This window comes from Podarcis cretensis (genome assembly GCF_951804945.1).
Source record: "Podarcis cretensis genome assembly, chromosome: 3".
In the NCBI taxonomy this organism is placed as follows: domain Eukaryota; kingdom Metazoa; phylum Chordata; class Lepidosauria; order Squamata; family Lacertidae; genus Podarcis; species Podarcis cretensis.
The window spans coordinates 7,000,279-7,015,191 of NC_137172.1; the positions used below are offsets into that span (position 1 = coordinate 7,000,279).

Here is a 14,913-nt window from a genome sequence, read left to right on the forward strand (position 1 = left end):
ACAGCAAAGGGGGAACCTTCAGTAGAATGGAAGGAAGGCTGACTTGGTGGCCAGTTATGTGGGTCTGTGGGTGCATTATCTGCTCATTTTTCTCGCCTTCCATTAGCAACCTGTAAAATTTAGGTTTGGCAGCTGTGCTGAAAGGATCCCAGGAGCAGTAATCAGCATCATAATGTTATGATTTATGTGCCACCCAAGTGGCTGGGTGCAGCTGAGTATCAACACCCTTACAAGGTTCAGGAATCAGCTGGAGGGTTTGCAGAGAAGGAGGACCAATCTGACCCTTGCTAATGTTGGCCAATGAAACAGTAGTTAACAGGTTGACAGGCAGCAGAAGCCTGTAAAAGTTGGCCATCCCATTAAATATGCAGGGTTCTAGTTTGGAAAAAAGTAGTTTGCAACCCCTTTGCCCCCTTTAAACAAATTTATTTCCCTTCTCTTTTACACAGGGCAATTTATATGTGAACTAGCAGGAGGAAACTGACATTATCCAGCATCTACAAAGTGTGCCAATGGAAAAATTAAAGGGGTCTCCTGTGGCTACAATGGAATCTGCTGCAGGGGTAAGTGATATCCATTGAGTTGTTTTGTTTTTGCAAAAGAGATAAATATGCAGTAAATAAATATATATATAAAGGTAAAGGTAAAGGACCCGTGACAGTTAAGTCCAGTCCTGAACAACTTTGGGGTTGGTGCGCTCCTCTCACTTTACTGACTGAGGGAGCCCCCGTCTGTCTGCAGACAGTATTTCCAGGTCATGTGGCCAGCATGACTAAGCCGCTTCTGGCAAAACCAGAGCAGCGCATGAAAACGCCGTTTACCTTCCTGCTGCAGCAGTACCTATTTATCAACTTGCACTTTGACATGCTTTCGAACTGCTAGGTAGGCAGGAGCTGGGACCGAGCAACAGGAACTCAACCCATCATGGGGATTTGAACGACGACCTTCCGGACGGCAAGCCCATGAGGACCGGTAAGACCCACCCCCCAAAAAAATAAACCATTCTATGTAACACTGAGCATCAGTGAAATCAGGACTTCCCATGCCTGACAATCCAAATCTGTAAAACTCCACCATGAGCTCACCAGCTGCCCTCGGGTAAACCAGGCTTTCACTCTCAGCCTCGATCTCCCATCGGTATTATGGGAGATAATAATACTGACGTGCTGTTACAGAAGGCTTTGAATATGTATTTACTCATTGCATTTATCTCCCACCTTTTTCTCTATGGAGCTCAAGGTGCCTTCTGTGGTTCTTCCTAATTTAATCCTCACAACGACCCTGAGAGGTCCAAGGAGACACTGTGAGCCTCATGATGAGGCTGGATTTGAAGGCTGGTCTCCCATTTCCTGGTCCAGGACCTCAGGCTCAATGCTCAAAACAAAACATCAGTCAAATGAATGTTTATGTTTTGCACAAGAAGTCCTTTCAAATAATGACAATTTAATTCCCTCTCTTTTGCACAGATGAAATTCCATTTTGTACATACTCGGGAGGATTTTGCCAGGCCCCAATCACTAAGAACTGTACCTTTGGAGAGATTACAAACATCTCCTGTGGTCCTAATGAACACTGCTGTAGATGTAAGTGATACCCATCACTTGGTGGTCCCACTCGTGCAAATGTTTACTAATTTTTAATCCTGTTTTCCTGATCTACACTCTACATCTTCACTGGACAATGCAGGGCTTTGCTTGTGCTAAAGGAAATAACCACTGATCAGTTTCTGGATCAGAGTAGCTGATAATACGCTCAGGGTATATTAATTTTATTTTTAGAAGTAAAAAGTTGGATTCAGTTTTGATGTAGCACCCTGCTTGTGGTTAACGCTTAGCTGGAATGAAATATTCAACGCAGCAATAGAGAAATTAAAATAATAATTTATTTGTCAGACAAATAAATATGAGGCACAGTGGTATATGGTTACCAAGCTCTGGCCTGGCCTCTTGCCATTCTGGCCAGCACTTATATTTCCTTAATCCAGCCCCCTTGCTCCTCCTGTGGCTGCCTCTGTCCAATCAGCCTGGTTGAAATTCCTATTGGCTGTTTGCTAGAGCCAATCACAAAAGATACACCCATTTCCTTCTTGCCCTTTTATGGAAATCAAAAAGCTATATATTCTTCTATCTATAAATGACAAATAAGTAGTAATATATCTTACATGTGTCTCAACAAGGAATCTTAATTACCAGCTCACCTCTTGCCCTCCTTGCCCTATTGCCTTCCAAAACAGATAATTAATCTTGAATTTTTATCTTATGCATGTCAAGGATTGAGTTCACATCAACATTGAGAGATCTCCTTCATTTGAAGGTTTCTAAACAAAAGGCCTGACAACCATATATCAGGAGCGCTCGATTGGCGTCTTCTGTCTGGCAAGGGGGGGCTGGTGCCTGACTTAATTTCAGGATAGTTACAACTCTTACAACTATATGAAATAAGAATCTAGCATTTCTTAAATCCTTTGCATAATTATATTTAAGCTAATATATTTAATACATAAACAACCTTTTAAAAGGAAAAGAAATCTTAAAAGGATCTTAGTTTAAGAAACAAACAGCTTTTGAAAAGTCTTCCCAGAAAATGTTCTGTTTCTGCCAGCTAGATGCTTTTTCACTGCTCTTGACCTTCTTAACCTTAGGAAGAAGATATGGCTCATTTTACTATTTATCCACCCTTAATTTGTAGGGTCAGTGTAACCTTGGCTGTCAGCCTGTAATTCCCTTTTTACGACTTTGAGAATTGTTTTCTGCTATAAATCAGGGGGGCCCCTTGTCTAGGAGTAAAAATATCTTGCCAAGGTTTTTTGGCAACTGGTCTTCTAAGACTGGTCTTTTAAGATACAAGCCCTGATTAAACATATAAGCTTTAATAAAAATGCAGGCTTATGATTAGATGCCTCATTCCCCCCTTTCAAGCTCAAGGACCTTCATCCCAAGTGTCCTTGATAGCTTGACCTTCATCATATTCCTGAGGTAAAGCTCTGTATAGGGCCATGATATGAGGTAGAGTTTCATTTGAAATCATCTTGCTAATTGTACTTCTAAAACATGAAATGATACATGGCACCATACATAAAACCATTATTACTACTGTCAAGAAAAACAAGCAAGACAATAGTATCCCTTTGAGTCCTGCGACATTAGGTAACCAATTGGTGAGCCATCCCATATCCCATCCTTCCCATGTTTGTACTGGGACATGTGCTATATTCTCCATCTTTGTGGCCAACACACGGATTGCCTCACCATTATCAGAAATGTTGAAGCAACAGGCATTCCCTGTCAAGTTCAAGACTCCACATAGGCCTCCCTGCCTGGCAAGTACATAATCCATTCCCATTTTCAGCTGCAAAATGGCGGCTCTACTTTCATCCAACTGTTGTGCAATAAGTCTCAAACTCTGGGCCGTTGCATTGGTTACAAGTTCCACTACTGCTTGCAATCGAATTATTCTGTTTAGATTATAAATAGGATCCCGTGCCCCTTGTATGAGCTCACCAGGATTCCAGGAGGCAGGATCATAATAGGCTATAATGCGCTCTGGTGGCCAATCATCAGTACCGCTCCAACTTTGGGTACTTCCTCCTGCTATATGAGAAATGTCAGCGTTTCTTCGTGTACGCTTGGCCGAACTAGTGGGCATAATCCACATTGGTGGTAATACCCATCCCAAGAAACAAGTCCCACTCCATTTGGAAGGGAGTTTCTTGTATGCCCATTCTCCACATATCCACCACAACCATCGGGTCTGAGGTTTTTGGTACGTGGAGTGCAGAAGGCGAAATATCAAAAGGGGTAGAGAGTTCACAGTGCAGTATGTTAGATTGCCTTCTTCTGTCACAGTTATGTTCCATACCATTTTCCATGCATGAATAAAAGGAGGTGCACAGGGCAAGGTATTCCGAGTTCGATACGTAGTACCGTTTGCCCAGGTTTGACTATTCTTAATATAATCCCAAGTATAGTGGCAATGAGAAGAGCCTATCATGGTAGGATCAGCTGAATCTGATGATTTATGCACACAGAATTCCCCTTGCACAGGTATAACTCGTATTGGTTTAGTTGAGTTCCATCCGGGGAAATTCTGTACTTCTGTTTGGTGTGGCATTTCGCTTACCATACCAATGGCATTTAATGGTATTGGTAATAAGGGCATACCTCCCTCTGAATCATCTGGCCCAAGAGAGCAAACAAGGCAATTAGTCCTATTTGCAACATTGGCTACCATCTCAGCTAAGCCTACCCACATATTGTGGTCATGGCGGAATCCATATTTAGCAAATTTGGTCAGATTCAAGGACCCTTCCCCTTCCCAAGGGATCAGGATTAATAATAAAATCATGTTGATGTCTAGCATATGCATTCCTTCCACAAAAGATTACCTTATTGTGATAGCAAATAAATATTAGCCCCAATATAATTCCCCCAGTGACAGAAATGGGGAACCACCAAGACCAAAACATATATCCCGAGGATCCCCAATGAGTAATATCCCTTATAATTGTTCCACAAGGGGGGCAGTCAATCAATTGTATAAGAGAATCTTCCCGTCCACAGTCACTGGTTCAGACGCTCCTCAAGCTTCAGGCGTGCGCAGGTCAGCCAGCTTCCAGGTTGTGGCTGCAGCAGGCCGGTCGTCTAAATGTTGCCCGTGACCTAGCCCGTTCCCGGTAGGGCTAGATACAGGGGTTTTTGGAGAGAGTCAGTTTTAAAGGATTAGAGGGGTCACCTTTGCATGTCCAACTGCCTTCAGACTTCTTCAAACGAGAGTGATGAATCCAGGGGGTCACCTCAGCTACCTTCACCGCTGTTGGAGTAGAGAGCAAGACGGTGTAAGGTCCACGCCACTTAGGTGCAAGTGGATCGCGTTTCCACTCTTTCACCCATACGCTATCGCCAGCCTGGAACTGATGAATCGGCTCGGCAATGCTGCACGGCGTGCGCTCGAGGGCCCACCTGTTAAGAGAAACAAAAACACGGGAGAGAGATTGCACTTGTTCCTGTGTCACATGGTCTCCTATTTGTTTAAGGTCAGCTGGAATATCCTGAACAAAGGAGGGTGGCCTCCCATACAGGAGCTCAAAAGGTGACAACTTAAGTCTTTTTGTGGGTGCACACCGAACACGAAACAGTGTTATGGGTAACACATCTACCCATCCCAATCCCGTTTCCTGGGTTAATTTTGCCAATTGGGTTTTCAGAGTCCGATTCATTCTTTCAGTTTTCCCTGAACTCTGAGGCCTATATGCTGCATGCAGTCTCCATTTCACTTGTAGGACTCGACATACTTCTTGTACTACTTGATCAATGAATGCTGGCCCATTATCACTTCCAATGCATCTAGGTAATCCAAACCTCGGGATCAATTCAGTGAGGAGTCTCTTAGTTACCTCTCGTGCCTTTTCAGTTCGGGTGGGAAAAGCTTCAACCCATCCGGTAAGAGTATCTACAAACACAAGGAGATACTTGAATCCCTTAGAAGGGACCAACTCTGTGAAGTCCACAATTAGGCTTTCCATGGGGACGTATCCCACATGCTGAATTCCAGGAGGTTGTACCGGTCCCTGCCTGGGATTGTTTTTAGCACAAAGAACACATTTCTGTGAAATGCAAGTTGCTAATTGTGATAGATTAATAATATACAACTTCCGACTGAGACTCTCTCTGGTTGCAGTACCGCCAAGGTGAGTAGATTCATGATAATTTCTTACAATTGTGCCTGCTAGATGATGAGGTACATAAATCCTATTGTCCGGCAGGATCATCCAACCGTCCTTCACAACCGCTCCTTCCTGTTCAGCCCACTTCCTCTCTTCTGGGGTATAGTGAGGTTTAACTTCTTCTGGAACTACCTCTGGTATAAGGGCTGCTATAAATCCTCCCACAGGCTTTTGGGCTGCCTCTCGGGCTGCTTTATCAGCAGCATGATTTCCTCTGGTTATTGGATCCCTTCCTCGTCCATGACCTTTGCAGTGCATTACAGCAATCTGTTCTGGAGCCCATACTGCTTCCAACAGGATTTCTACTTCAGGTCCATATTTCAAGGCCTTCCCGTGGGCTCCGATTAGACCTCTTTCTTTCCATAGAGCTCCATGTGCATGCAGGGTTAAGAAGGCATATTTAGAATCAGTATAGATGTTTGCCTTACATCCAGCTGCCAATTGCAGAGCTCTAGTTAAACCTATAAGTTCAGCTTTTTGTGCTGAGGTGCCAGCAGGCAAAGCTTCAGCTTCCACAACTTCCTCATTAGTGACCACAGCATATCCTGCTCGTCTGGCACCTTCATGCAGGTAACTGCTACCATCAGTATAATATACAACATCTGGATTTTTCAATGGCTCATCTTTCAGATCGGGTCTACTGGAATAAACTTCATCCATTATTTGGAGACAATCATGTGATTCTTCATCATCTACCTCTGGTAGGGGCAGCAAAGTTGCTGGATTGAGCATATTCACTACTCGTAGATGAATTCTGGGATTTTCACACAATAGGCCTTGGTATCTAGCCATTCTTGGGTTCGTTAGCCAATAACTACCCTTATATTCCATGAGTGTCAGAACAGCATGAGGTACATTCACATACATCGTCTGGCCAAAGGTAAATTTATCAGCTTCTTTGACAAGGCTTGCAGTGGCTGCTACTGCCCTTAGGCATGGAGGCCATCCTTTTGCTACTGAGTCCAATTGTTTAGACAAATAAGCTACTGGACGGTTCCAACTTCCTAATCTCTGGGTCAGGACTGCCGCTGCAATCCCATTCTGTTCATGTACATACAGCTGAAAGGGTTTTTCCGAATTAGGCAATCCAAGGGCTGGGGCCTCCATAAGTCGTTGTTTGATAACTAAAAAGGCTTGTTTCTGCTCAGGTCCCCATACAAATGGGTCCTTTTCTGCACCTCAAGTGCTTTCATGTAAGGGCTTGGCCAGACTGCTGAAATCAGGTATCCATAGTCTACAAAACCCTGCTGTTCCCAGGAATCCTCTAAGTTGTTTTCTTGTGGTAGGTTCCTTGATAAGGCAAATAGCTTCTTTCCTCTCTGGTCTCAATGCTCGTTGTTGGTGTGAGATGTCAAAGCCCAAATATTTGACCTTTTCTAAACATAACTGTGCCTTTTTCTGGGAAACTCGGTAGCCAGCTTCCCAGAGCAAGTGGAGCAGTTCCTCTGTCCCTTCTTTACAGGTATCAAAATCCTTTGCCGCTAGTATAAGATCATCCACATATTGCAGAACCACCTTTTCTCCCGGTATTGAGGGGTAACTTGTTAGATCCTTCGCCAAGGCAGTGCCAAATAAAGTTGGGGAATTTTTGAATCCCTGGGGCAATCTTGTCCAGGTTAGCTGGCCTTTTGTTCCTGTCAAAGGGTCTTCCCACTGGAAGGCAAATATAGGTTGGCTCTGTGGTGCCAGCCGGCAACAGAAGAATGCATCTTTCAAGTCCAATACAGTAAAAAATGTTGCTTCTGGTGGGATCAAACTCAGCAAGGTATATGGGTTTGGTACATTTGGGTGCAAGGTCTCGATAGCCTGGTTTACGAGCCTCAAGTCCTGTACTGGCCTGTATTCATCTGTCCCAGGTTTTCGAACAGGCAAAAGGGGTGTGTTCCATTCTGATTGGCAGGGCTTAAGCAGACCATATTTTAATAGGCGGTCCAAATGTTTCTGGATGCCCTCTGCTGCTCGCCGGGGTAAGGGATATTGCTTTACAGATACAGGGGTAGCCATAGGTTTTAGGGTTACTACAATTGGAGCTATATTCTTAGCCATTCCTGGTGGGCTATTTTCGGCCCATACTCCTGGTGGCACCTGTAGAGTTCGGAGGAGCTTGTTTAATTCTGTATCCAATGTGGGCTGGACTTGCAAGGCTGACATTAGGCGCCATGATTGTTCCTTAGGTACTGAGAGGGTAATTATTCCTGCTGCTTTTGATGGCAGTTTCATTTCTGGACCTCGAGGAGTGAAGGTGATTTGGGCCTGCAATTTGGACAGCATATCTCTGCCTAAGAGAGGTATTGGACACTCAGGTATATACAAAAACTGATGGGTTAAACGATGTCCCCCAATCTGGCATTCCAAAGGTTGGAGGAAAGATCTCTTAACTGACTGTCCAGTGGCACTTTTAATGACTACACTTTTGGATGCCTTTTTCTGCAATAGTTCTGGGAGTACTGAGTATTCAGCCCCAGTATCAATCATAAAGTCTATTAAATGGCTCCCTAATTGAATCGTGACCGTGGGCTCCTGGAAGCCTAACTTTATGGAGTCCGGTCGTTCCTAGTCTTGGGTAAAATCCTCTTCTGCCAGTCCAATGAAATTGTCTCTACTCCGTCCTTGTCCAGGTCTCTGATATCTTCCATCTCGGATCATTCCTCGTCCCCGTCCCTGGTTCCTTGGGCCGGAGCCTGGGCCTGGGCCTGGACCTGGGCGTACTTCTTCCAACCTCAAGGGTTCAGGACACTCCCGCTTCCAGTGACCCTCCTTCTTGCAATTTGCACATTGATTCCTTCCCAGTGGTGGATTCTTTCCCCATCCTCTCCCTCCATTTAAGGGGCGGTAGTCTTGCTTCACTGCTGTGGCTAGCATTACCATCTTTTCCTTCTGCCACTTCTTCTTCTCTTGTTTCTCAGCCTCATCCCTATTCCGATAAACTCGGCGTGCAATGGCCATAATTTGGCTCATCAGCATCCCTTCCCATCCTTCTGATTTCTGAATTTTCTTACGAATGTCAGAAGCGCACTGGGCCACAAATGTAGCAGTAATCATTCTGCTGTTTTCAGGGGCTTCAGGGTCAAAAGGAGTCCATATACGATAGGCTTCCTGCAGCCTCTCTAAAAAGTCTCCCGGACTCTCATTTGGTTTCTGTTCTACTTCTGAGACTTTAGACATATTAGTGGGCTTCTGGCATGCCCTGCGGATACCTTGCACAAGTGTCTGGCGGTAGGTGGTAAGTCTGGCCAGGTGAATTGCATTGTTTGGATCCCAATTAGGATCTTCCAAGGGAAAGTTGTCCTGAAGATGACGATCAATATTAAAAATATTTCCCACTCTGGCCTGCTCACGCAAATATATCTGTGCCTTTTCAATTATGTCTCTCCTTTCCTCAGTGGTGAAAAGAGTATTTAGGAGCTGGCGACAATCTGTCCAAGTAGGACTATGAGTATTTACTATTGAAGTCACCAAGTCCATCATAGCCTGAGGTTTTTCTGCGAAAGATGGGGTGTGTGTTTTCCAATTCATCAGATCCGTAGTCGTGAATGGAATATATTGCAGGGTCGAAGTTCGAGGTGGCCGTGGTCCGGGTTGCCCGTTAACCAGCACAGGCTCCTCAAGTGCATCAAATACTCTTCTAAGAGGGGCTACTACGTGACCTTTTTCTTCACTTTGCTCTAGGGGCCTCAAATCATAGGGGATAGTATTTGTCCCAAGGCGTTCTTTTAGCAGCTTTATACGCCTGGCTGTATTGCTTGCTGACCGATCAAGGTCTCCCTGTAACTTCTGTAATATTTCTCTAGGACTTGGATGTACAGGGGTTTGGGGTAGGCAATCAGTTGTTCCACTAAAGGAGACTGTAGATGGAGGTCTATTAGGAGTCACAGGTGGAATAACCACTTCTGCTTGGGCTTTATTATAGGACTCCAATGCCTCCTGAAGATATTTATCATAATCTATCAAGGAATCAAGCTCTGTGACTCCACCCCCATTATTCATTCCAGTTTCTTGCCTTGGGGTTACAACTGGTGGAGTGTTTGGATTAGGCTCCCTTCGATGTGGAGCATAGGGTGGAGGTGGAAGCACCTCTTCCTCTGGTCCCTCAAAAATGGGTTTGAGTTTATTTGGCAAGATTCCTTTCCTAGCTTCGGCTTTTACAGCCAATAATTTGCATCGTTTGACTTTGCATTCCCTTATCCATGGAGGATTTTTATTTAATGTGCTCAGCCAAGAATCTATATATGAAAATTGTTCTGGGCACCCTCCAGTTTCTTTGGTGATATCAGACCAAAGTTTGCTTACTAAATTTATATCAAAGGTTCCCTGAGATGGCCATCCAGTATTGTATTTCGGCCATTCTAATTCACATAACGTTCTCAAGCGCTCTGGCGTCATTTTGACTCCATATGCCCCTGAGAAGGCTTTCTTAAAATTATTTAACATACATTCAAGAGGTGTATTTCCCCCCTTTGAACCCCCAATTCCCATTGTATGGCCCTGTGAAGTATCCACTCAGTCACACATACACGCGCTTTGTGAGATTCCTTGCCCAGATGGAGTCGCCTCACTGGGAACCGAAGTACTACTCACTCCACACTCAGGTCAGCTACAAATTGCTCTGTACTTTCTCACACATACAATGCGCTGGATACTTCACCACACTCTACCTCCCAACCTTTCCCTACACCAGATCACCATCTGATGTACCCAGCCACCTAGCGTACTCAGTTCCCCTTTACTGAGACGCAGAAGTTTGATCAAGACTTCTCTTCCTCCCAATTAATTGGAGGGCCAAAACCCCTTTGTGCACTTACCCTTGGCTGGTTCCCCCCGGTCCGTCGCCGCCAGTGAGCAGGGTATCAGACAGACGAGTCTTCTGCATTCCCCTGGAAAAATTTCCCAGTGCGCGCTGGGTAAGCAGTTTAGAGGTCCTCTCTCTTGTACCCTGCCCAGTAGGGCGAAGGGGCTGCGTTCCAGCAGACCACTTATCCGAGTCACAGAGGCACCATAAAATGTAGCACCCTGCTTGTGGTTAACGCTTAGCTGGAATGAAATATTCAACGCAGCAATAGAGAAATTAAAATAATAATTTATTTGTCAGACAAATAAATATGAGGCACAGTGGTATATGGTTACCAAGCTCTGGCCTGGCCTCTTGCCATTCTGGCCAGCACTTATATTTCCTTAATCCAGCCCCCTTGCTCCTCCTGTGGCTGCCTCTGTCCAATCAGCCTGGTTGAAATTCCTATTGGCTGTTTGCTAGAGCCAATCACAAAAGATACACCCATTTCCTTCTTGCCCTTTTATGGAAATCAAAAAGCTATATATTCTTCTATCTATAAATGACAAATAAGTAGTAATATATCTTACATGTGTCTCAACAAGGAATCTTAATTACCAGCTCACCTCTTGCCCTCCTTGCCCTATTGCCTTCCAAAACAGATAATTAATCTTGAATTTTTATCTTATGCATATGTCAAGGATTTAGTTCACATCAACACTGAGAGATCTCCTTCATTTGAAGGTTTCTAGACAAAAGGCCTGACAACCATATATCAGGAGTGCTCGATGGCGTCTCCTGTCTGGCAAGGGGGGGGGGGCTGATGGCTGATGGCCCCTGTGATCTCTTCCAACTATATGAAATAAGAATCTAGCATTTCTTAAATCCTTTGCATAATTATATTTAAGCTAATATATTTAATACATAAATAACCTTTTAAAAGGAAAAGAAATCTTAAAAGGATCTTAGTTTAAGAAACAAACAGCTTTTGAAAAGTCTTCCCAGAAAATGTTCTGTTTCTGCCAGCTAGATGCTTTTTCACTGCTCTTGACCTTCTTAACCTTAGGAAGAAGATATGGCTCATTTTACTATTTATCCACCCTTAATTTGTAGGGTCAGTGTAACCTTGGCTGTCAGCCTGTAATTCCCTTTTTACGACTTTGAGAATTGTTTTCTGCTATAAATCAGGGGGGCCCCTTGTCTAGGAGTAAAACATCTTGTCAAGGTTTTTAGGCAACTGGTCTTCTAAGACTGGTCTTTTAAGATACAGGCACTGATTAAACATATAAGCTTTAATAAAAATGCAGGCTTATGATTAGATGCCTCAGTGCAACTGCTCACCATCGGAGGCTGCTCTCTGTATTTCCCTAGTGTGTCCCCCTTCTCAGCCCCCAGTTCCCTGACAAGAACCGGAGCTAGAAACCTCATGGTCCCTAAGGACCTGAACCAGGGGAGGAATCCTTGAATGCCAACAATGGTGATAGTTACAGGTAGGTAGCTGTGTTGGTCTGCCGTAGTCAAAACAAAATAAAAAATTCCTTTCAGTAGCACCTTAGAGACTAACTAAGTTTGTTATTGGTATGAGCTTTTGTGTGCATGCACACTTCTTCAGATTCACACAGTGGTGATAGTTCATACAGCCTCTTAGAAATACTGGAGAAATTAATTGAGAAGCAACTGCAGTCTGAGGCTGGAGATGAGAAATAATTTACTAGATCTATGCTAGCCTGTGATGGAGTCCTCAAAGTCAGCAGCTGTCAGCGGCCCATCCGGACATCCAGGATGGGCCAGGAGATGTCGGCATTGATCTTGCATATGCCACTGACATCTCTTCTGGGGCTGGGCCTGCATGTCCTCTTCCCTTCTGCTACAGATTCCTGCATTGCAGGGTGGCCTTAAACGTTCCATTGAGTCCTTCCAACACTACAATTCTATGATCCCCCCTCATCTCCTGAAGGTGAGCACTCCGACTCCAGGCTCATGAAAGTGCCATCAATTACAGATTTCCTTCTTTCTTTTATTCAGGAGGACAATAATCAATGTAAGAGGAAAAGGGGGGTTCTGCCAGGAGGAACTCACCAAACGCTGCCCATCTGGTCTAACGCTTCCGGCTTACTGTGGCTTCAATGCACAATGCTGTGCCCTTGAGTTACATCAGTGAGCAGCCCACATCCATAGGTATGAAAGCCTGATTGCTACGCTGATTCTTCTGGATCTTTGCTTGTGAAAGTGGGCCTGATCAATCCATTTGTGAAAGCAGGCAATGAAATAAAGATCAGTCTGTTCAGATGATCATCTAATTAAACGCATATTAACCTGCAAATCTAAAATTGTATTTTTTCATTTTTTAAAAAAGCATCTATGACTAAATATGACCCTCCTCCAGTGGAAGCGCATCATATCTGCCCAAGATCCCTCTTGACAGAAGTCCTCATCCCCGAGTCCCAGGAGGAGATAACTGCAGCTAATGCTTTCCATGCACCCAGGCAGAGCTTGGGTTTTGCTGCCCAGTTGGTTATGTGAACATGGGTGGGATAGGGTGAACTCAACCCAGAATGGAGCCATGACCTAACAGGAACTGATTATTCAGGATCCACTGCCTTGTAGGTGGCCATGGTCACTGAGAGTGGTATTTAATGCTGCTGAATGCACATCAGGTTTATTGATTTATATGGGTGTACTCTGAGTAGGACTCAGAATTTTCTGAAGGGGTGTTTTCTGGAATTTTGAGAAGGAAAGAAGGAACTCAGGGAGGTGCCAGGGAGAGAGTGTAGACTAAAGAGTCGGGAAGGGTTATTGCTGCCTAGTGATCAAGATCCCAGATTCAATCATTGATCTGGGTCTTTCTTCTCAACTTTAATTTACATACATTAATTCATAACATAGCCAAGTATAATTGCAGATGCCAATTTAGATATCTTTTACTGCTTGTATTTTATTTTAAGTTCAACACATACGAAAACATATCCATGCGACTTTCAATTTGTTTGTTTAGACATTTCTCTCCCAACTTTCCCCAAGGAACTCAAGGCGATGTACATCATTTTCTCCCATGAGCCCATGTCTCCCAGGTCTTAGACCAATACCACGCTGGTGCCGTTGCCCTTAGTTCCTTGGTCACCACTACCTAAAAGGCCCTCTGCCTGCTTCCCTGTAACCTCACCTCTCCCAATGAAGGAACCGCCAGAAGGTTATTGGAAAAATGCCTGCCCGGGAGCGGTGCCAGCATCCCAGGCACCCAGGGCCTTTCTCTGGAGGTCACTCTCTGGCTGGAATCCCCCTCAGTCCAGAGAAACCATTGATAAGCGACCCCTCCCTCCTGAGAGGAGCACGCTAGCAATCTTCTGGCAATCCATCACAGAAGAAAGAGGAGAGTCTGTAGTCCAACTGCTACTTTATTAAGACTGTACAAAAGCATACCTGGTCGCCTGAGCAGTACAGGATGCGAGTCTACGACACGACTCTGCATCTACCCAGAAGCGGAAGACAACTCACAGTAACTCCACCCAGATTATACTGAGAGCACTGAGAACTGGCTCAGACTTCCTGTCACATGATCAGATACATCACATGATGTAAACAATCTGGCTGCTTGTTTGCAGCTGGTGGGAACTAAAATCCCAACACTTGGAGCTGGACCTCCGTGTCCGGGCTGAATGATGAGGAAGGTAGAGATGCTCCTTCAGGTATACTTCCACAATGGGATCATTGACTGGTTAGGATGACTCCAGGGAGGAGAAAGAATCAGCAGTGGAAAGGAGAAACAATGTTAGGAAACCAGGCTGGGGTAGCGGGTGCTAAAATGGACTGAGGAAAGTGTATCTTTTGGGGGTGCGGGGAGGTAGTGTCGGTGGCTACCTTGAGCGTGCTCAGCTCATCATCAAGCTGCTTATAATTTCCTCCCCCTCTCCCTTTGGCTTCAACCCACGCAGAATATACCAGGGCTTGTGGGAATTGCAGTTCATGGATAATGGGAATTGTAGTCCAACAACAATCAGAGGGTCACAGGTCACTATGCCAGATGTCAAGACAAGACTGCTTATCCATCAACAGTCCTGATTCAACTGGGACATCACAGAATTACAGAAGCTATGCCAGTTTCTGATTGGATGTCCTGGTATTTGTGCTGAGCTCCCTCACCATTCAGCTGGCTCTTGTGAGAGCTCAGCACCCAAAGACAGATGTCTTTTGTGGAAAAAAGGCAGCTGCGCTTTATTCCATGGAAGCAGAGGAGGAGGGGGGGCTGCTGGTGATGCAAGTCAGGCTGCCCCCACTTTACCCATTAGCCATGCCTCCTCTGCCCAATGCTGCCTCCACTGGAGAAAGAGGAGACAACAACAACCGGGGGCTGAAGAGGGGAAGCCCCAGATCATTTGCCTGGGTGTATGGCACTGAAAGACTCACATCCCAAGTTTAACTGGCA

General features: G+C 44.8%; 1 protein-coding gene and 1 long non-coding RNA gene across 2 annotated transcripts in view; one reads left to right on the forward strand and one right to left on the reverse strand.

Moving 5' to 3' along the window:
- LOC307211811 (uncharacterized protein) overlaps positions 1 to 14,913 on the reverse strand; it is a 198,677-nt gene that overhangs the window by 160,731 nt on the left and 23,033 nt on the right. The window lies entirely within an intron of this gene.
- Positions 890 to 12,804, forward strand: LOC307212082. The gene is made up of 3 exons (XR_013836806.1): positions 890 to 972; positions 1,467 to 1,583; positions 12,519 to 12,804. It is a non-coding gene; the product is annotated as an uncharacterized lncRNA (long non-coding RNA).